The 22,256-nt window shown below is 40.5% G+C and overlaps 1 long non-coding RNA gene across 1 annotated transcript; it reads left to right on the plus strand.

Annotated features, from left to right (window-relative positions):
- Positions 1 to 6,670: 6,670 nt before the first annotated feature.
- LOC124265105 lies at positions 6,671 to 7,057 on the plus strand. Its single transcript, XR_006895342.1, has 2 exons — positions 6,671 to 6,700; positions 7,011 to 7,057. It is a non-coding gene; the product is annotated as an uncharacterized LOC124265105 (long non-coding RNA).
- The last annotated feature ends 15,199 nt before the right edge of the window (positions 7,058 to 22,256 follow it).

The following is a 22,256-nucleotide window of genomic DNA, read 5'->3' on the forward strand; positions in this document are numbered from 1 at the left end:
TATTGTGTTTATAAGTACATTTATTTATTTCAGCTCATGAGTAGGGATTTCTGACTTTGGTGTTTTGTGATAAACACTTGCTTGGGTCCGTTTGGATATTGTTGGTCTTGAGTTTGGTCAATCTTGCTGTTGCATTGGTTTAGTTGGTGGCACTGTCAACTTGTTTGCTAGTCTATTGTCATCAAGTGTCTTTTGTGGGACTAGTTGGTGATAGAATTCAGGATTTGATTCTTGGGTTTGTGCTTGGTTCGAGGTCTGGCTGGACTTGTTTTCGTTATTGGTGTTAGTCAGCATTCCTTGAGTTTTCGCATATCGTGGAATTGTTTTGGACAGTCATTGCTGTTAGTCACCATGGAATTCACAGAGCAGGAAATTCAGAATATGCTTGAAGTGTTCCAACGTGGAAAGGAAAAACCCAAAGCCAATACACCTGAAGACTTTGAACAATGGTTGAAAGGCTCCCTTACTGTTAAGACAGAACCTGCAGCAGAAGGACCTAGCACTGCTGCCCAATCCTCTTCCGTTGTCTATCAACGATTTCCCAGCATACCCCCATTTAGCAGTGACAGGCATGGGAAGGATACACCATATGATGTCTGGAGTTATCATGTCAACAGTCTTCTGGAATCCAAGAGCTATCCCAAGGATGTCAAGGATCAAGCCATTAAGGATTCACTTAAGGGAGATGCCGCTAAGATAGCTGTGAATATGAGGCATGGAAGTGATATCTCCGCACTCCTTAGGAAACTGAAGATCATCTTTGATGTTGCCGACAGAAAGGAATCACGGATGGCTCAGTTTTACAGTGCCAAACAGAAGGATGATGAAGATGTTTCCATGTGGAGTTGTCGTTTGGAGGAACTGTTGGCTCATGCAATAAAGGATAGCCCTGGACACATAGATGGAGATGAGATGCTTCGGAACATGCTCTGGACAGGACTAAGACCATCTTTAAAGAACATCTCTGGGCACAAGTTTGATTCATCGGACAGCTTTGATGACCTGTTACAAGCTCTACGGGAAATTGAGAATGACCAGTTGTGCTCTGCCCAGCCAAGTAAATCAACCGTAACAGCCACTGCAAAGAGAGCTACAGAGCAGCAGCCTCCTGAATGGAAGAAGGAAATGGATGACGTCAAGGCCATGCTAAACAAACTTACAACAGAGGTAGCAGAAATCAAACAAGCCAGTACAAGAGGAGAGGACTTACAATATCATGGTAGGGGAAGACAACAAGCACCTGGATATCACAATTGGACAAATAACCCTGGTCATGGTCCATCACAAGCAAGATATAATTCTCCGAGAAATACTCAGCAAGGTTATTCAGAGTACCAACCTACAACAGAACAGTATTCTGCAGAACCAAGGGCTTGGAATCCGATGGGACCTACTTGCTGGAGATGTGGTCAAGTTGGACACACACAGTATCATTGCCATGTGAGACTGGACCATAGTAGGAGAGGACGAGGTTTAAACTCGCACAGACCTATGGGCAGGGGCCACCTGTAGGCATCTATGAGCGCCCCAAGCCAAAGCCGATACCTGACGGGCTAGTTGGAAATGCCAGTGAAGTGGACGTCATTATTGGAGGAGTGCAGGTTCGATCATTGCTGGATACGGGAGCAACTGTTTCCATTCTATCACAGTCATTCTATGATACATACTTGAAGCATGTTCCATTGGAGCCTTTACAAGATATCCTTAATATTGAGTGTGCAGGTGGGGAATCTTTACCATATACAGGATATGTTGATGTTAGACTAGAGGCAAAAGGAATCGGATTTGAGGAGCCCATTTCTTGTTTATTCCTAATCTCCAAAGATACCAACTATAACAACAAAGTGCCAGCATTACTTGGAACAAACATTCTTTCTCACCTAATGGATCAATGCAGGAGCAAACATGGGGTTAAGTTCTTACAGAAGGCTGCTCTGTACACACCTTGGTATTTGGCTATGCGAAGTTTGACTTTACATGAAAATAAACTTCACAGGAATGGTGGAAAGCTTGGACTTGTGAGGAATGCTGAAGCTGCCAATATCTACCTCCCTGCTAACAGTGAAATAGTCATTAGCGGCCAGATAGTTCGAAACGTGAACTTCCCTAAGGTTTGTGCCATACTACAACCCACTGACAGTGCAGCTATTCCAAGCGACCTTGACATTGCCCCGTCTATTGTTGAATACAACTGTGAACATCCTGGAACCGTTGATGTACATGTAGCCAATGTAACCACTCAGACTGTTGTTATCAGACCACGTGCTCTGTTATGTGAACTCCAACCTGTACTAGTCCGAAGTATATTACCTCTTGAGACGGAAGATGGAAGAAAGGTCCTTGAACAAGTCGAGATTGAACAAAAAGGTCTCTCTGAAAAGGAACTGGAGTTAGGATTGAACATCATCACCAAATTCAAAGACATATTTTCAAAAGGGGATGATGACTTAGGCCATAGTACTGCAGTGCAACATCGCATCGACGTTGTCAATGATATCCCATTTAAGCAGCGACATCGCCGAATACCTCCAGCCATGTACGATGAAGTCTACAGTCACCTTTAACAACTTCTGTCTGCTGGAGTGATAAGACCCTCACACAGTCCTTGGGCATCAAATGTGGTTTTAGTACGCAAACACAATGGAGATCTAAGAGTATGTGTGGACTATCGCCAGCTTAATTTGCGGACCTTGAAAGACTCTTATGCTCTGCCACGGGTGGAAGAATTGTTAGATTGTTTGGGTGGCATGAAATACTTCTCCGTTCTTGATATGAAGTCTGGATACCATCAGGTAGAGATACTAGAGAAACACAAAGTAAGAACAGCATTTACTGTCGGGCCACTCGGTTTCTACGAGTTCAATCGGATGCCATTTGGACTTTGTAATGCCCCTGCAACCTACCAACGATTAATGGAAAACTGTCTCTCAGGATTACATCTGAAAATCTGCCTCGTCTATATTGATGATTTGATTATTTTCTCTAAGACCTACGAGGAACATCTGGAACGTTTGGAATGTGTATTTCAACGACTTAGAGAATGTGGCTTGAAACTAGCACCAAAGAAATGCAAATTCTTCAAACATCGTGTGAAATATGTTTGCTATATGGTATCTGAAAAAAGGAATTGAGGCAGACCCAGAGAAGATTGAAAAGATCCAAAATTGGCCCACACCAACAAGTCCAGAGCAAGTGCGAAAGTTTTTGGGATTTGCTGGATACTATAGAAAATTTGTCAAGGACTTCTCCAAAATTGCCAAACCTCTATCGGAATTGATGCCAAAGACACATTCAAAGAAATCAAAATCAAAGAAAGACAAAGTTGACCGAGTACAGTGGATATGGGGACCTGTTCAGGAGAAAGCCTTTCAAGAGTTGCGAGATCGTTTGACAACACCTCCTATTCTTGGGTATGTTGACTACTCCAAGCCATTTGAGTTACACATTGATGCTAGCACACACGGATTGGGAGCTGTTTTATATCAGCATCATGATGGACATCTACAAGTCATTGCTTATGCCAGCCGAGGATTGAATAAGTCTGAACGCAACTACTCCGCTCACAAACTGGAGATCTTATGTCTGAAATGGGCTATAACAGAGAAATTTCATGATTATTTGTACGGCCATGAGTTTTCTGTCCTTACGGATAACAACCCACTCCTCACCAGTGCCAAGCTAGATGCAACAGGCCATAGATGGCTGGCAGCTTTATCTACTTACAACTTCGACATACAGTATCGTCCAGGAAAGTCAAATGTTGATGCAGATACACTGTCCCGACTTCAACAGCCAATGATAACATCCGAATCTGTCAATGCTATTTGTAACATGACAGTTGTACCCAGTTTAGTGGAAAGTGTCTGTTTGTCATCAGCAGTAGTAGACGACTCAGGATTAGCCACAACAGAGGATACCTGCGATTTGAATGCACGTGACTGGAGGAGAGCTCAGGCCAAAGATTCTGCCCTGGAAACAGTCATTTCACATCTCCGGAGTGGAACAAGACTAAAGCATCAAGATTGCATTGGGGATACAGAATTGATCACCTTGAACAAGAGTTTTTCTAACTTCAAATTGTGTCGTGGAGTTCTCTACAGGATAACATAAGAGGATGGAGAAGATTGCAAACAATTAGTGTTGCCAAAGAGATGTAGACAGTCTGTACTTCGTTGTCTTCATGATCAGATTGGCCATCCTGGGCGAGACAGGACGCATTCCCTCATAAAAGAACGATTCTACTGGCCAGGAATGACAAAGAACATTGAGGATTATGTGCAGAACTGTGAAAGATGCCTTAGAAGAAAAACTTCAACAGCAGTGAGAGCTCCGTTAGTCAACATTAAAACTTCACAGCCTATGGAATTAGTATGCATGGATTTCTTGACCCTTGAACCATCTAAAGGAGGACAACAACACATCTTAGTTGTAACAGATCACTTTACACGGTATGCACAGGCTTATCCTACCAGAAACATGACAGCGAGAACAACAGCTGAAGTTTTCTTTCAAAACTTTGTGGTGCATTACGGCTTACCGAAACGTATCCATTCTGATCAAGGTGCTAATTTTGAAGGAAAGTTGATGACTGAACTCTGCCACCTCACTAACATGGACACAACACCATACCATCCAATGGGCAACGGTCTCTGCGAAAGATTTAATAGAACACTTCTGAATATGCTTGGAACACTTAACCCTGATGGGAAAAGAGACTGGAAATCTCATGTAGGCCCACTTGTACATGCGTATAACTCTACAAGGCATGAATCAACAGGTTACTCTCCATTTTTTCTGATGTATGGAAGGCATCCCAGACTACCAGTTGACTTGGCATTTGGCCTTGAGATTGAACCAAGTAAATCCAAGTCAGTGTGCCAGTACACCAAAACTCTACGGGATAGACTTAAACAAGCCTATGATCTTGCTTCTAAAGCTGTGAACAAATCTCAAGCAAGACAGAAAGAGACTTATGACGTGAAAGCTAGAGCAGCCATGCTGGAGATGGGAGATTGGGTTCTGGTGAAAATAGTAGCATTTGATGGCAAGCACAAGATCGCTGATAAATGGGAAAAGGACGTCTATGTCGTTCTGAGACAACCAAACCCAGGTATTCCAGTATATATGGTCCAGAAAGAAAATGGAGAAGGGAAGACAAGGACACTCCATAGGAATTTGTTACTTCCTATCGGTTCTTTACCAATCCCAGATGCATCTGCACCAGTATTAAGATCAAAATCCAAGGTGTCAAGACCTCATTCTGGAGCATCTAACCAGAAAGTCCCTGAGGAATTGCAAACCAAGGAGAGTTCAGATGATGATGATGATGACGACGACGATGATGATGCAATGTTACCTTTGACACGACCAGACCCTTCAGATTCAGTTGGTACACCAGCTGATAGGCCAGCTGAAGATGAGGTTGAAGTGGATACAGATACCATTCTGGACGTAGATCAAGGTCAAGCAATGGACCACGAAGATCAAGATCAAGCAGACGATCGCACAGATCAAGCTAACGCAGAAGCAGCCGACGTAGCTGACATTCCAGATCTTCCAGCAGTGGAACCTAATGTTCCCCCACCTGATGCAGCCTCCGGGACATCGTCTCCTGATAGACCTGTATCCGAACATCGTAGGAGAAGGATATTGCCAACCCCACCTCTCCGTAGGTCACAAAGAGCGAGGATACAACCAGGTTGGCAGACAAGTGGAGACTACATTATGGCAGTATCTGCAGTTAACAAGGAAAAATGGATCTCCCGGGCGGATTACCTTAGCTCTCTTATTGCTAAGGGGATATTTTCCAACAAAGCTTCAGTTGCTCTAGTTGATCTTGTGACTGGAAAGCTTTCATGATGAGGACGTCATTGGTTGGAGGGGGGGGAAGTGTGTAACAGGGATGAAATCAAACATATTTTATATTTGTTTACTTGTACCAATCAGGTTTTATCATTGTATATAGTGTATAAACTACCGCTTGTTTATAATAAGTAATCTAATTAGTTGCCTGTCTACCTTCATCTCAGGTATAATACTCTAATAGCTCAATCAGGTTATAGGGTCAGTTCATTCTTGTTTTAAGGGTAGTCAGGTTATTCCATTTTCGTGTATTTACTCTATTGTCTTGATCAAAGGACTGAAGCCTGATTCTTTGTCTTGATTGGTGATTTTGAATATCTATGTCACCAGCCATTTTAACACCTCTCAGCACCTGTCACATTCACTGCACTGCATCCACCGTACAGATCAGTCCACAGGTTAGTTAAAATTATTACTTACTAAACTAAGTCTACTGTATGAAATATATTAAACTTATTGATTGTATTAAATACCTTTAAGTAATCTAATGTGTGATATAGTAAATAGTTAGGGATTTATGACCATGAATGTTATGAATGGAGTCATGGATGAATGTGTCAGATTTCATTGTAATGGTTGTGTACTATTTTAATCTAAATGCATACTGTAAGATTTATCTGTATGATTATTGTCCAAGGTGTAATAATCAGGAAATTGTAAATATGGAAGTTATGATATTTAGATTATGTATATGTTGTCTGCATTGTGTACTCACTTTCAACAAAGTTATGGTATTTATATTATTTACACTATAGGTTACACCTTCCGAGTACTGCTCAGTGTTCTGAGCATTGGCGACCACCCAGGTCAAAGGCTACACATTTGTGTCACCCACATGGTATGCGTTTTTTATAGTTTCTCATCTTGATATGCCAAGATGCAAATGTTATATTGCATGTATATGTATATATGATCATTCAATGCAGATTTAGTATGTGTTTAACTATCAGTGACTATCAACTAATAGGTGTTTGAGTATGAGCTTATGTTTATGAACCTCTTATGTAATTATATTACTGCATATCATATGTATGCATTGGTTTGATAATGATATCTTAATTGTTCTTTGCAATATTTGATTTACCCGTGTGTATATATGTGAATGTGTTTGGAAATATTGACTGTATATTTTGTTGTTATTATTACAGAGTGTCACATGCCACAGCGACACAACAAATAAATACATCTCTCACGACCCGCCGCCTTGGTCATTTTTGACTGGACCAGCACAGGCTGCAACATATACTTAAAGGGACGGATCTTGTGTGTCATGAATGGGGGTATAGAACAAACTTTATGGATAACAACTTCTTTTTATTCGTGAGTGCGACGTTTCGATACAGATTCTTGTACCGTTGTCAAGCATAATGGAACATGAAGAAGGGGGAAGTATATATATACTGGTTGTAATAATGTAACAAAGAAAACAACATAATTAACATAATAGGCTAGGCAGAAAGCTGATGAAGCCAGAGAGTAGACAAAGGACAGGCGAGGAAGCCAATGATGTACAAATAATAATGAGATGTTTATACAGTAGATTGGGCTTGGTGGATGAGTGCATCATAAGCGGATGGAATGTCTGACATCACCACTCTCTCTAACAAACAAACGGACTTCACTAAACGCAAGCTCACCGAAGCCATCCACATCAAACGCCAAAAGCCCAACATCCACCGAGACCAAGGATACTTCACTCATACGGGTGGTATTGATATACCGACTACTTCCGATATGAAACATGCTCTCTCGATCGTCTCTCTGATCTCTGTCTACTGATGAACCCATGGTTTCTTGCTTTGTGCTCGTTGCCATGACTCTAGGATAGTGCTGTGATCTTCCAGGTAGTAAGCAATAACACTGAGCAAAGTGAAAAGCATTCAGTGTGGTAGCGAAGGCTTCTGCGCTGTAAATGATTCTCTATTCGACCAAATCTGTTTCATATACTGCGGGTCTAGTCACGTGATGCACTCGTGACGTGTACAAACAAGTCTCAACACACGAGTCTTTATGAGAAAGTAATGCCATCATAGCTATGAATAAACCTGCTTCAACATATATTTCCAGTGAAACATGTTCCTCGCGTTTAAAATGTCCATGTTGAAATATGTTATCTCTTCGAATGAAGGATGAAGATCGTAAACATGAAATACGTTGCTTGCCTCTACATGTCTTATCTATTTCTTCTTTCTCTTGACAAACAGCTTGTCTAACTTTCATGGTGTACAACTAATACACCGTACAGGATGAATTTGATGCAGCTAGACGTACATTTTTCCTACATTACCCGGCGTATATAATGTTGACACAACCCCTCTTTATTGTGCTATGGTGTAGTTTCAACACACACCCTATATTCATCAAAACAGATCGCAGGCTCTGCCTAGCGCGGGCTATTTGAAACGACGGGGTCACGTGAGTTGTCAAGCGCGCTCAATTCAAACTGGTCTGACAGGTGCTGTCTGTCTATTCAGGGCAGCAGGCTATACATAGCTCAATTCATGACACTTTGCTTTTGTTTTTTCACGTCTTATAAAGGGTTTTCTACAAGATTGCAAGACTGCATTAAAACACCCACCTTTCATTGACCTTTCCTGACCTATGACGTCCTGCATCAGCTACGACCACGTGACTTGGATCAGCCAATGCATTTGCCGTAACCTTCCCTCAACCTCCCTCAACCAAAAGTACCGTCTGGCGACCCTTCCTATACTACTTGTATCAATATACTTAAGGGGGCGGTAGGGTAGTCGCGTCACGCTGAATACCAGGGTTCGATTCCCCACATGGGTACAATGTGTGAAGCCTATTTCTGGGTTACCTCGCCATGATATTTCTAAAACATTGCTCAAAGTGGCGTAAGATCATACTCTCTCACTCAATCAATCATTCAATATATTTAAGGCGAGGGATAAGAAATGTACAGAACACAACGATGAAACACGTATGGTCACGCGTACAAATAAACTCTCTCTGTCTGGAAATATAACACATGCTCACCTAATCGTAACCTACATCTATTTCTCTACATAACGTAGACTATATTAAATCTTGTCACTGATCCGTGGTGACTGTGGACACCAGCTTGTAAGGCATTTCATATTTTTCTTCTTTACGGTTGAAGAAATTCACCCCATCCAACCTTTGGAACCATTTGTTGATGTAAGTGTAGAATGTCTCTGTGATAGTGTGTCGCTCGTAGCTACGTGTACGTCGAACCTCCACCTGTAAAGATACATACAGACAACTCCGCTTATGACGAACACGCTTAAATGAACAGACGGATGTAACGACCTTGATTTTAGTCCAGCCACCCATCCTTTTAAAAAAACCTAAAGTGAGTGAGTGAGTGAGTATGGTTTTATGCCGCTTTTAGCAATATTCCAGCAATATCACGGCAGGAGACACCAGAATGGGCTTCACACATTGTGCCCATGTGGGGAATCGAACCCGGGTCTTCGGCGTGACGAGCGAACGTCTTAACCACTGGGCTACCCCACCGCCCCAAAAGTGACAGTGCTATTGTCACTGCCGTAAAACGTTGTTTGTCGCCGTACTAAACAATGTCAGGTCTCGCATAGTCCCTTGACCTACTTACGGGCCCTATTTGGGTACAATAACATGCATCAAAAGGGTCAGCGAGGTTGACCACCCGATGCCGTTAGTCGTCTCTTACGACAAGCGCTGGTAAAGACAAATTATGACCCTATTATAATTAATATTAGCATTTGTTAGAACCGGTTGTAAATCGAAGAGAGATTAACATAACGGCATTATCGTTTGGTAAAGAATTCGGTTCACCCCTTCCTTCATAGCAGCTAAGGATGACCACGTGATATCCTAGGTAGGTTGAGTGAGTGAGTTTAGTTTTAGGCCGCTTTTAGCAATATTCCAGCAATATCATGCTGGGGAGACCAGAAATCACACGCTTCACACGTTGTAGTCATGTGGGGAATCGAATCCGGGTCTTCGGCGTGACGAGCGAACGCTTTAACCACTAGGCTACCCCACCGCCCCTCCTAGGTAGGGGGTGGTATTAAAAAATAAAGTGCCAAAAGAAATGTTAATGATAATAATGGCTCAGGCTGTTAAAAAATGTAATTGTCTGTTTGCCACAGCACTATTAAGGCTCATCGTTGATTTTGACAAATAAAGCCTTGCATCTGTAAAATAAGACATTGAGCCTCCATACAAATTACACCCACCTATCAACAGGCTGTTTGGTCAAGGAAACACACATAAACACACGCAAGCATGCCATTTCATCATTATTAGGGTTCCGTTGCTATGTTAGCGCTTAAACGGATTTAAGCCAAGTATGAAAGCAAAGAAAATGTGCTCACTTGAGCGCTAAGATTTATCTGTTAAACGGGAGCCAAAGCGGTTGCATTGTGTAATTGTAAACCAAAGGTCACTGTGTTCTTTAATCTGATTGGTTGAAAAACGTGATCAAATGGTATTCGATTCCCGGAAATTCGCTGCGTATTAATACATACAAACATCGCTCACATCATTGTATTGTTACGTCGTCAGCTGTGATGACGTCATTAAAATCATATTGTGACGTAAAGTCCGAATGACGTCACAAATGAACAGTTCCAGATGCTACCATTGGAGACAGCCGAAACGGCCGGCTGATGACATTTCACTGCTGTACCCGTACGCGATGTCAATAAGTGCAGACAGAAAAAGGTGTGTGGACCTTTTGGTTTACTTTTGTGTTTACAATGTCGATAAACATCATGTGTTGGCCAATTTCCGGGTGTTATTGAGTATTTGAAGCACGGGAATTCATTTGGAACCGACCGCCAACACATGATGTTTATCTCCTAATTCAATGACACAGTTTCAAATTATAAAAGTAACACTCACCCCAATCACCAACCACCCAGGTCCTATTCCAAATTCGCCAATCCTCAGTATCATCTTTGTAATATTTCCAAGATCAGTGAGCCTTGTGAACTGCAAAAACATTAACCAATCAAGCTGTATTCTTCAGTTGGTTGGTGCGGGTCATCGTATCCCAGTTGCGTAGATTGCTCACGGTGTGGCTCCCAGTCACAGGATAGTCTGGTCCAGACTAGGGTATTTACACACGGCTGATAAATATCTGGACTATTGCTGAATGCGGCGTTAACCCCCTTGGTGCCGAGTTTTTTTTCAGGCGCACATTATCATACGCTTTGAAAAGTGAACGTTGTGCGAGAATTGCCTCGCGTGGTCCTGGATCTACGTAAGGCTATAAAATTACACAGAAATGTAGAATATTAAATTTCCTATCCGTTGGTATAAATATAAGTGCAACTACCTCGGCGGTTTGAGTGAGTGAGTGAGTTAATATTTAACTTCACATCGGCAATATTTCAGTCATATCGTGACGAGAACATTTGATATTGAAATGAAATATATGTATATTATAAAAACCTGCCGACGAAGGACAGTAAAACAATTAGTATATCACAGATATGCATGTAAAACTAGTTAATAAATCTAAAACGTTTTAACTATAGGCGGAACACAATACAGTATAAAAATGGGCTATAAATCGCCAATAACTGAAGGTAGATCACCATACCAGGGACCATGGGGACTTACATTACTTTTGCTACCTGCATGGACCCTAGATGGATTTACACCATCCCCTCAGCCATCGGCGACAGAAGAGAAATCTAGCCATAAATTAGAAGCACACATATTCTACGATTAAAAACGTGGCAAGCCTAAATTTACTTTGAAAGTTTTAGGGACTTACGTACCCTCTCAGGAGGACAATAATTTTACGCTACTTCAACCCCCTTTGAGGATACAGCCACTAACAATCTAAGTTGAAAATCTGAACTACCAATTATAAAACCTCATCTATTTACAAAACATATACTGACACACATTGAAAACGCAAAACAAAATTCAAATGAGGAAAACTTAACAAACAACAATACTTGGATGAAAATTGTTGAGAATTTCATTGTGCTTAATTTTCATAAAAAATGATTGCAAGAGTTCCGCCAATATGACTGACACGTCAAGCGTCACACATAGACCCCCCTTACGTCCGTCAGTAGCGAGTGTGACCTCCCTGAGCCTGTACACATGCACGGAGTCGACGTGGCATGCATTCGCACAAACGTCGAACAGGTGCTTGGGGGATGTTCTTCTGTTGTAAAGCCAGGGTCAACTCAGCGACGTTGTTTGGCTGACGTTGACGTTGACATTGGTGAATCCGGCGACCAAGCTCATGTTCATGTTGCTGCCTGTAGACGCGTTGTCTGCCATCTGCAAATGACACACAGAATCTGGACCCATTGAAAAACACCCACTGGTTGGAGATTCATGGTGGTTGGAGGCTATGTTGCTGTGCAAACAGGAGTCTGTTGACTCGATGACGTTACGTAATGACGTTTCCCGATATGGCCCCTTAGTGCCACAGCCTGCATACGTCAAATGACTGTCATGGCGCTGATGTGGCGTCCTTTACGTCCTACGGTGTTTCGAGGTACGTTTGCTGCTGTCTGAAAGCGGTTTCTTTGGTGAACTCGTCGGATGTGCCAGTCTGAACGTGCCGTCGTGACCGGAGTTTGTCCTGGTAAAGGACGGTCACGGACGCTTCCAGTTTGCTGATGACGATTTTGGAGTCTGTTGATGGTGGATGGGCTCACTCCGAAGTGGTGGGTGACGTCATTTTGTGATGTTCCCACCAACAGCATCCCGATAGCTTGTTCCCTCCGCTGTTCACTGAGCCGTGGCATTTTGTGACTGCTAGTGAAACGATTGAACCATAGTGCCTTTTATGCGACCAAAAGCTTTGTAATCAGAGTATGGGATCAGAAGTGGTCTCACAGATTTGTTGAGTGCTGCTTTGGCAGCAAAATCGGCCATTGTATTCCCAGAAATGCCAACGTGGCTGGGTAACCAACAGAGGACTATGTCGTATTGGCCAGTTGCAAGATCATTATGTAATTCTATAATTTCTTTTAAAAGTGGATGTTTACAAGAAATATTTTTAATCGCCTGAAGGCAAGAAAGAGAGTCTGAAAATATTATATATTGTTTATATTTAGGGTGTCTATTTATATATTTAAGAGCTGTGAGAATTGCGTTTGCTTCTGCTGTGAAAATTGAACTGTCATTGGGTAATCTGGAAGATATTGTTTTGGACCCAATGACAGTGGCACAAGCAACCGCGCCACCATCCTTGGACCCATCTGTAAATAAGGATTTATATGTATTATATTTACTTTTTAATTGATTATATTCTTGTTTATATAGTAAGTCATTAGTTTCTGATTTTTTAAATGTAGTGAGTTTTAGGTCGACTTGCGGCCTAACCAATTGCCAAGGAGGAGAAGAAAGCAAACGGGAAGGAGCTATATTTTCCAGCTTAATGCCGGCAGCAGCAATGAATGTTTTAATTCTGAGCCCAAGAGGCGGAACAAGAGAAGACTTTTTGTTGTACAGATCCTCATAGAGAGGATGGAAGACACAGTTATATGCAGGGTTCGACTGATTAGAAGATAGTTTAGTAATATACTGCAAAGATAATTTGATACGGCGTTGGTTGAGAGAAGGCTCGTCAGCTTCAACATAAATACTATCAATAGGAGAAGTTCGGAAAGATCCAAGACAAAGTCGTAGACCTTGGTGATGGACAGAATCCAGAAGTTTCAAATTGCTTTTACAGGCTCCACCATATACGAATGAGCCATAATCAAGTTTTGACCGGATGAGTGATCTGTACAAATGAAGGAGAGTAGTTTGATCCCCTCCCCACTTTGAACTGGACACGACTTTTAATAGATCTAATGCCTTCAGGCATTTAGTCTTCAAATACTTAATATGTGGTAAAAAGGTCAAATGCTTGTCAAAAACCAGTCCCAAAAACTTGGCTTCCTTTGCAACGTTAATTGGAGAGCCATCCAGGTACAGTTCGGGATCTTTATGAGGCTTATATTTCCGACAGAAATGTATACATTTGGTCTTTATCTGTGAAAATTTAAAGCCATTCTAAAGTGACCATTTATGAATTTTATTTAAACACATCTGTAATTGTTTCTCGATGGTATGCATATTTTTACCACGACATGAAACGTCAAAATCATCCACAAACAATGACCCATCTATTGAGTCATTTAATACTTTTGAGAGACTATTGATTTTTATGCTAAACAAAGTAATGGACAAAATACTGCCTTGTGGAACCCCCTGATCCTGATTATAATGGTCAGACAGGGTTGATCCAACACGCACTTGAAATTGCCTGTCAGCTAAAAACTGTGATATAAAATGAGGCAAACGGCCTCTCAAACCAAAGTCATGTAAATCTCTTAAAATACCATGTTTCCATGTTGTATCATAAGCTTTCTCTAGGTCGAAAAAGATTGATACAGCATGCTGGTTATTTACAATGGAATTTTTAACGAATGATTCTAGTCGAACCAAATGGTCAATAGTGCTTCTATTTTTACGAAAACCACATTGAATGTTAGTAATTAGATTATTGGATTCTAGAAACCACACTAATCTATTATTGACCATGCGTTCCATGGTCTTGCAAACGCAGCTAGTTAATGAAATAGGTCTGTAGTTTGATGGATCTGTATGATCCCGGCCAGGCTTAGGTATTGGTACAACAATGGCATGACGCCACGAAGGAGGAAAATAGCCTGTCGTCCAAATATTATCAAAAATGTTCAGAAGTGTTTCAAGACAAGCATTAGGTAAATGTTTCAGGAGCTGATAGTGGATATTATCAGCACCTGTTGCCGTATCATGAGCTTGCGCTAAGGCAGTATTCAGCTCATGTAGTGAAAATACTTCATTATAATCTTCACCATTATCAGGATGAAAGTTAATTTTAAGTTTTTCTTGATGATCTTTATATTTCTGAAACTTTGGATTGTAGTTGGATGAAGAAGAATGTCTAGCGAAAGTTTCACCCAACTTGTTTGCAATGTCCATTTTTTCAGTGAACAGATCGTGGCCATCTTTCAGATGATGAACACTAGAATTTCTACCTTTGCCCTTGATTCTCTGTATCATGTTCCATACCTTCGTCATTGGTGTACTGGAGTTAATCTTTGATACAAAGTTCTTCCAAGACTGACGTTTACTTTGTTTAAAAGTACGTTGAGCCTTGGCATTATTCATTTTTAAATTATTGATATTGTGGACTGTAGGATGGCGGCGAAAGTATTTCTCTGCCTTCTTCCTACACTTCCTAGCTTTTTTACAATCGTCAGTAAACCATGGTTTACGAATGTGTGGCTTAGCAGAAGCCTTAGGAATAGTTTCATCGGCAATATTATTCAGTTTATCAGAGAACAGCTGAATCGAATCTGGAACATTGACAAACAATTCTGATTTCAAGTTGTCAGCACATAGTGTCTGAAATAATGGCCAGTTGGCCTTATTAAAATTCCACCTTGTTGCAGGTGGGTCATCAGTCGGGATTATAGCTGAAAGTATTGTGGGAAAATGGTCACTTCCACACAGGTCATCATAAACTGACCATTCGAATTCGTTATAAATACTTGGATCTGTGAGCGACAGATCGAGTGCAGAATAAGTTCCCGAACCAGGGTGTAAATATGTGACAGATCCATCATTAAATATGCATAAATTATTGTTTGAAATAAAGTCCTCAAGAACTTTTCCTTCATTATTGGTATCGGTACTTCCCCACAAAGGGCTATGTCCGTTAAGATCACCCATGATTATAAATGGTTGATGAAGCTGTTCAAAAAGATCCTGGAGGTCAGACTGCTGAAGAGTTGAAGACGGAGAAATATATAAAGAACAAAGTGTAAAGGTTATCTGTAAAGTAAGACGGACAGCAACAGCTTGAAGATTGCTTTTAAGAGTAACCGGGCTATGGATAACACCCTGCCTCACTAGAATAGAAGCGCCGCCAGTTGCTTTATCACCTGGAGGGGAGAATGAATGAAAGGAATTGTATTGACGCAATTCAAATTTATCAGTACTTTTCAGGTATGTCTCTTGTAAACTAAAAGCCGATGGTTTAATATCTTGCGATAGTAATTGTAGATCATTAAAATTGTTCCTAAGGCCTCTGCAATTCCATTGTAGTAATTTCATAAAACAAATTTACGGAGGTTCAACTGGAGATTGTGAGCGCATGGAAGTGCAACTCCTACACCCTGTATGTGAGTGAGTGATCTCAATATCAAGTGGTTCAAATGGATTTTGAACCGTCACAGGAGGTGTCGACGAAGGAGAATCTTCCAAATGTTGAAGAGCTCTGGTCGTTCTTCTCAATTTTTTCTTTTCCTTATTCGACAGGTGGACAACGCTCTAAGTTGCCTGTGTTGAATTAATATCATCTGGCTGTGATTCCTCAGTCTTGGATGCTGATGAGCGTTGACAATCTTGTGATATTGAAGTATCGTCACTCAAGTTCATCTGAGTTGCATTTACCCCGGATAAGTCAGTCTGACAGGAAGTTGAAACTGTTCTTTTAATAGATGGCTAACAGAAGAAGAAACTGTGGCCGAAAATGTTTGACCAATAGAAGATTTTGACTAAGCGTTAACTAATTACTTTGCCTCAAAGTACGAGATGTTATTCATGCATTTGATTTTAAGAATTTGGCTTTCATATTCAAACTTTGGGCAAGATTTAGACGAAGCCAGATGCTCACCACTGCAATTTGCGCACTTGATGTTACCAGTGCAATCGGTACTGTCATGGGTTCCACTGCAGCGTGAGCAGATAGACTTGCCAGTACATGATCTTGACCCATGGCCAAACTTTTGGCATTTATAACACCGGAGTGGATTTGGTACATATACCTCCACTCCGATATTACAGTATCCAGCATTAATAGATTGAGGAAGCATAGTTAGACCAAAAGTGAAGAGGTAAGTGTTTGTTTTTATCACGTTTGAATCCTGTTTCCGAGTGAAACGCTTCACAGAAATAACACCTTGATTCGTCAACTCTGCCACAATATCTTCTTCAGACATGTCTGATAAACAACGCGACCTGTCTCTAACAATACCTCTACAAGTGTTCAGCATCTTGTGAACCGAGACAACGACCTGTTTATTCACAAACTGCTGCAATCCAAGCAGATTGACAGATTGCTGTCGCCGTATACATTCTACATTTACCTTGGAGACGGCAAAAGGATTAATATTCAATGGACTTCCATCATCAGTAGAAATAACCAAAAATCTTGGCCAAGAATCTTTCATGAAAGGGGATACTTCTTCGTCAGATGATGAAGAAAGATATCTCCGCTTATTTGTCTTTGATGAACCAGATTGAGTGTTTTTAGCCATGGTGTAATAATATATTTCAGCAACCCTGCCCCCCACCCGCCATCGAGTGTCAACAAGGACGGTATTGCAGTGGAAACCAGACAGCAATACCAGGGTTACAGGGATGCCATACTCCAGAAAAGCCATGATATCTTAAAGAATAAGTGCCAGGCTGGTTAGGCCCATGACGCTTTTCTAAAGAACACGGAATTCAGAGGTCTATATAACCAGATTGGCCCATGAGCCACCGCCTTCTGGCATAGGACTCTAGGCAATTAGATACATTCATAATTTATACACTGAAAGTTTAAACGACTAAATACCCAATAATAGAAATGTGCAAAAATATTCGCCATGCACAGGGCTTGGCGTGACCAGCCGATTGATTGAACCGGGCCAGTTCAACCACCCGTCTAGATGAAGTAAGGGCCGAAGTGGTGTGTTGGGCAAAGGAACACTGTTCCTAGAACCAGTGCCCTCAACCACCAGCCTCCCGTCCTCCACCGACACAGGGGCGCAACCCACAGCAAACGAGTTGGTGGACCAAATATACCCCCGGGTCCACAAAGGGGGGTCAAAGAGCGCTTAGCGTTACCCAGCACCCACCACGAGGAGGTGGCTCTTCACGGGTGCCCGGCGGTTTGAGAAATAGACCTTGCTAAATGTTGTCCAAATTTTTGTTATGCGTTAAAAAACAGTAAATTTCTCCGCTTTTTATCGCGCACCGATAAAAGCACTGTGCTACGAATTTTTTATTTTGGCATCTTCACGGAAAGTGTGAGCGAAGAAAATACAGCCTGATATCTGAACGACATAAGTGTATATGAATTGGATTTATGTGCTTATGCATAACATTATGCGCTCAACATTAAAAATGACTCGCAATAAATGTCAAAAATGGATTTTCTTCTACGACGTCAAACGACGACAGAGAGGTCATACACGTATAATGATAAGGGGGCATAACTCCGTTATGCTTCATACTAGGTCAATGTAACTCAGATCACATGGAGAGTATTTGTTGTGGATACGGACGCTATATTTTCGTTATTTTTTGTTCACGGTGAACCAAACTATTCCAATTCAAAGTTCCCTAATAAGAGCGGATACGCTTTGGTAGTTTCACAATCTATAAGAAAATATGACAACGTACTACAGGTGAAAGCACGTAATAGCGATTTGGATGGCCCTATCCGATATATAAGTTAGTTCTTAGATTCCCATATTCTCCTGTTTGTGTAGATGTATTTTGACTAATTTTGCATCGTTATTACCAGAGTACTAGCCATATCTTCAAATGTAATGAAATTGCTGAAAATAATACAACATTTTAGTTGACGTCATTGCTTGTTTTGTGCATTTTGCGACGTCGGAAAAAGATGACATTGGCATGCTGATTAGTATATATCTCACCTAATTTCCATTAATTGTGTGAAAGGTCTCGGCTTCTTTGTCAGAATAAACACTCTTTAGACAAAACATAAAATGACTGGTTTTTCCATTTAAATAGTGTCCTGAATATATCAACAATTCGACAGTTTGACTGTGTATCTTATCATGAGCAATACGTGCACCTGTTTGGCATCAATTTAACGTAAATGAAAAATAACATTTCACAACACCCGAATATTTTGTTTAGGATAAGAATTTTATTTATTTATGATTATTTATGATGTAGCTATTTCTCTTCATAAGTATGCAATGGAAGATGCAAAAAAGATAGCTTTTTATATATGGATCTAGTACGTACTATATATTAGAATATGGATGTAAGATTTGTCTAAATTAAGACATGACATGGTTTATATATTTTTAAACAATTTTCGTATAAATATAGTTAGAGTTTGATATCCTGTCATCACAATATTTTTAAATCGAATATGAATTGATTATATTATCGAAAACAATGATAGTGAATCATAAAACGTTTCCAACAAACGCGCACCTGGCCAATCAATATACATCATTATTTTTCTCTATAAAACGACACAAAAATGTGCAAAGAACAAGACAATTCCTTTAAATGTGTTTGCATATACATTTCATAACATACATAAATCATTTTCATTAAATATTATCAGTTTTACTTATAAGGTTTAATCAAATCGCCGTTCATTACCCTGTTTATGTGAAACTGCAATATTAGTTCAAATGCATTGAATATTGTACATCATAGGAACCAAAGTAATTGCAGTTATGGCTACGTTTGATCTTCTAACACTTGTGTAAAGGTTTAGAATATAATTTACTGCACTAAATGTGTCAATTTCTTATGTAAATATTATTCAAACAATCAAAAACTTTCAAAGAATAAAACACCGTAAACCCTATATGCACGTATGATATGATATTGGACAAGGCTAAATGTAGATACTGAGGTCAGTTTCATGAAAAAGTATCTGAACTATCCGCAAAATATACATCATAATACTGACAGTGTATAATCGGAAGGATTGGGCGATTGTGTTTACTCTTGTTCAACCGACCTTCACCTCAAAGAAATTGCCTAATATGTACAACAATGTTGACGTATGACATCACTACCGATGACCTATTTCTTACAAAATGGCGGCTTTGCTGACAAGGATACACAGGATTTTGCGAGGACCCTTCCATTGATTCAGTGATCGTTTGTACATAAATATGCCATGTAAGTAATCAGAATGATTCTGACTATCTGTGTATTTTATATGTTTTTATCGTTTTCACTGTAAGTAAGAGAAGAGCCAGAAATGCTGATAATTACACTTGTCGTTCTGCGTGATTTTGCGTCAGTCATGGCGTCACGCTGCACGGAAACTTTGACAATTTCTTATGAATTATCAAATCATTGCATTGTATCTATTTTTAATATCCTATTGCTTGCTACGATACTCTTTCCATGCATATTCCAAAGGTATTGAGCCATTGCAAGCAATGAATAGACGGATAAATGTTGGAAAATTTCAGAAAATGCTACGCAGTGTAAAATCAGAATTTGTCTTTGTTTACATTTCGAACCAGCGCAGTCTTTCGAGCACAGCGTTCGTTTTCACACCCAATATGTTTCGTCTCATTTTATCTGGACATTTGGTATTGGTGACAAAGACCAGTTGCAATTTGATTCTAAAATGTATGGGAAATTCAGTGATGCATTTTTCGAAGCTGAATATGAAATATACGTGATGTAATAGGCGTCTCAATACCGGCCTTCGCGAAACGTGATTTTGTAAACACTATCCAATATGGCGGAAAGCGCTCTACGGCGTTCGTGTAAGTGTATTTTCGAAAACATCCCAACCGATTCTAGATTCATCGGCAACGTTTCAGAATTATCATTAGCGATTTCATGTAAAAGTGATATCAGTGTTCATTAATATGTTATTTTTTTTAATTCAATACCCCAGTAATTATCCGATTTTCACATTTCAAAACATACAGCAAATAACGCTGTGAATCGCGATTTCGTACTGTGTCAAAAATGGCGACATTTTCAATGAAGCCTATTTTGAAAGGTCATTTTCAGCACTTGAGCTTTGTCTAAAATAATAGTGGATGGTATCAAGAAACAGGAAATTTCCCGCAGAATTCGAAACTGTGAAGTGTATTTGTGTGCGTGGGATATTTTGATCTTATTTTATTGGACTTGAAATTGAGCATGACGTTAAGAAGGGGGAAGGACGTATATGACGTTAGTACGCCCCTGCATGGCACTGGACTATTGCTGAATCCGGCGTTAAACAACAAACAAACAAATCAGAGCAGGTTAGTTGTCAATATACTGTTCGTATTGACTATGCTGACTGTCCCATTTTGTTCTTACTGTAACGAAACATAATTTTGCACGAGTTTCGTATAAGTCATATGACACACTTGCAAGTGTAATAATTTCTTTCTTATCCAGTTATGTATGTGAAGATAGATATTAAAAAAATATGTTTTATGGTAAGGAAAATCCCGCAAAGCAAACACTTTGTCATAGCGCAATAATACCCGCCTGAGAGGTCAGTGAGTGGGTTTGACTTGTGAAAATAGTGCACGCTTACGACATCAACTTCTAACTATAGAATATACTAAAGCTGAAATATGAAACTTTTATCTGTAAATTAACATCACCAGTATATATTTACAAAAGAATGTATCGACATTGCTATCATGACTGACCTAACAAACTATTTGTCGTTCAGGATTGATACAAGTAGTGACGCGGCCATTTTCAAACCTTCCATGTGCGTGCTCACGTTCTGCAACAGCGCTGGATTGTACTTACCAGCTGAAGACAAAATGACAGAAAAGGTGAAATTCAAGTTGACAATCTTAATAATTTGGAATAAGAATAGGATATGAACGAAGTAAAGTTAGTTTTCATGAAGACAACTATTCGTCATCTAACGAGTGGTCGAGGAGACGTTGGATCCTGCGATATTTCGCTTGAGGCGAGGAGGACGCCTTCAGTCACACCGGCACCGGAACCGATGTTAATATGGAAGACACCCCCGTAGATAGGACCTGCAAAGAGGGTATGTACAACATCGGACGACATTGACTCGTTAGTCTTGCAGGTGTGAAACAACACTGCTTTTTGGGTAGACTGGAAACACGACAGGAAGTGACGGTCAAGGCTGAAGAGCGGTCAATTTCAGTGTTCAAGTGAAATTTCGTCAACAAATTCCTGTATTGACAATACTGTGCCTCTGAAATCGTGGGATAATACTCACACGCTGGACGTTTAATGACCGGATATCTGCATAATATGCGTCGGTGCGTTGTCACTGTTCCGTATTTTATTGGATCAAGTGCTTCCTCGCACTATGGTTAGTGATACGCATGACGGATGACAGATTGGTAAAAGCTACCATGTTCTTCATGACAGACGAAAGTTTATTCCCCCAACAGGCTGACGCTTGAACCAAATCTGACCTGGCACTCTACAAGCTATTGCCAAGTAAAGTGGTGACTCTGGTTTGCAGAAATCCGCCGGTCTCACAGATTGAAACTTTTTAAAGGCTTCAACTGGACATTGGTCAGGATTGCAGGGGAAATAGTTTCAAGTTCGCGATGATCATTTTCGATGGAGGCCATGTAATGTCGCAGAACGTTTGTATCATAATTTGTTTTGTTCGAGGTCTTTTTGTTTTC

Source organism: Haliotis rubra, unplaced genomic scaffold (assembly GCF_003918875.1).
Source record: "Haliotis rubra isolate DU_JTF1 unplaced genomic scaffold, ASM391887v1 Scf96, whole genome shotgun sequence".
In the NCBI taxonomy this organism is placed as follows: Eukaryota; Metazoa; Mollusca; class Gastropoda; order Lepetellida; family Haliotidae; genus Haliotis; species Haliotis rubra.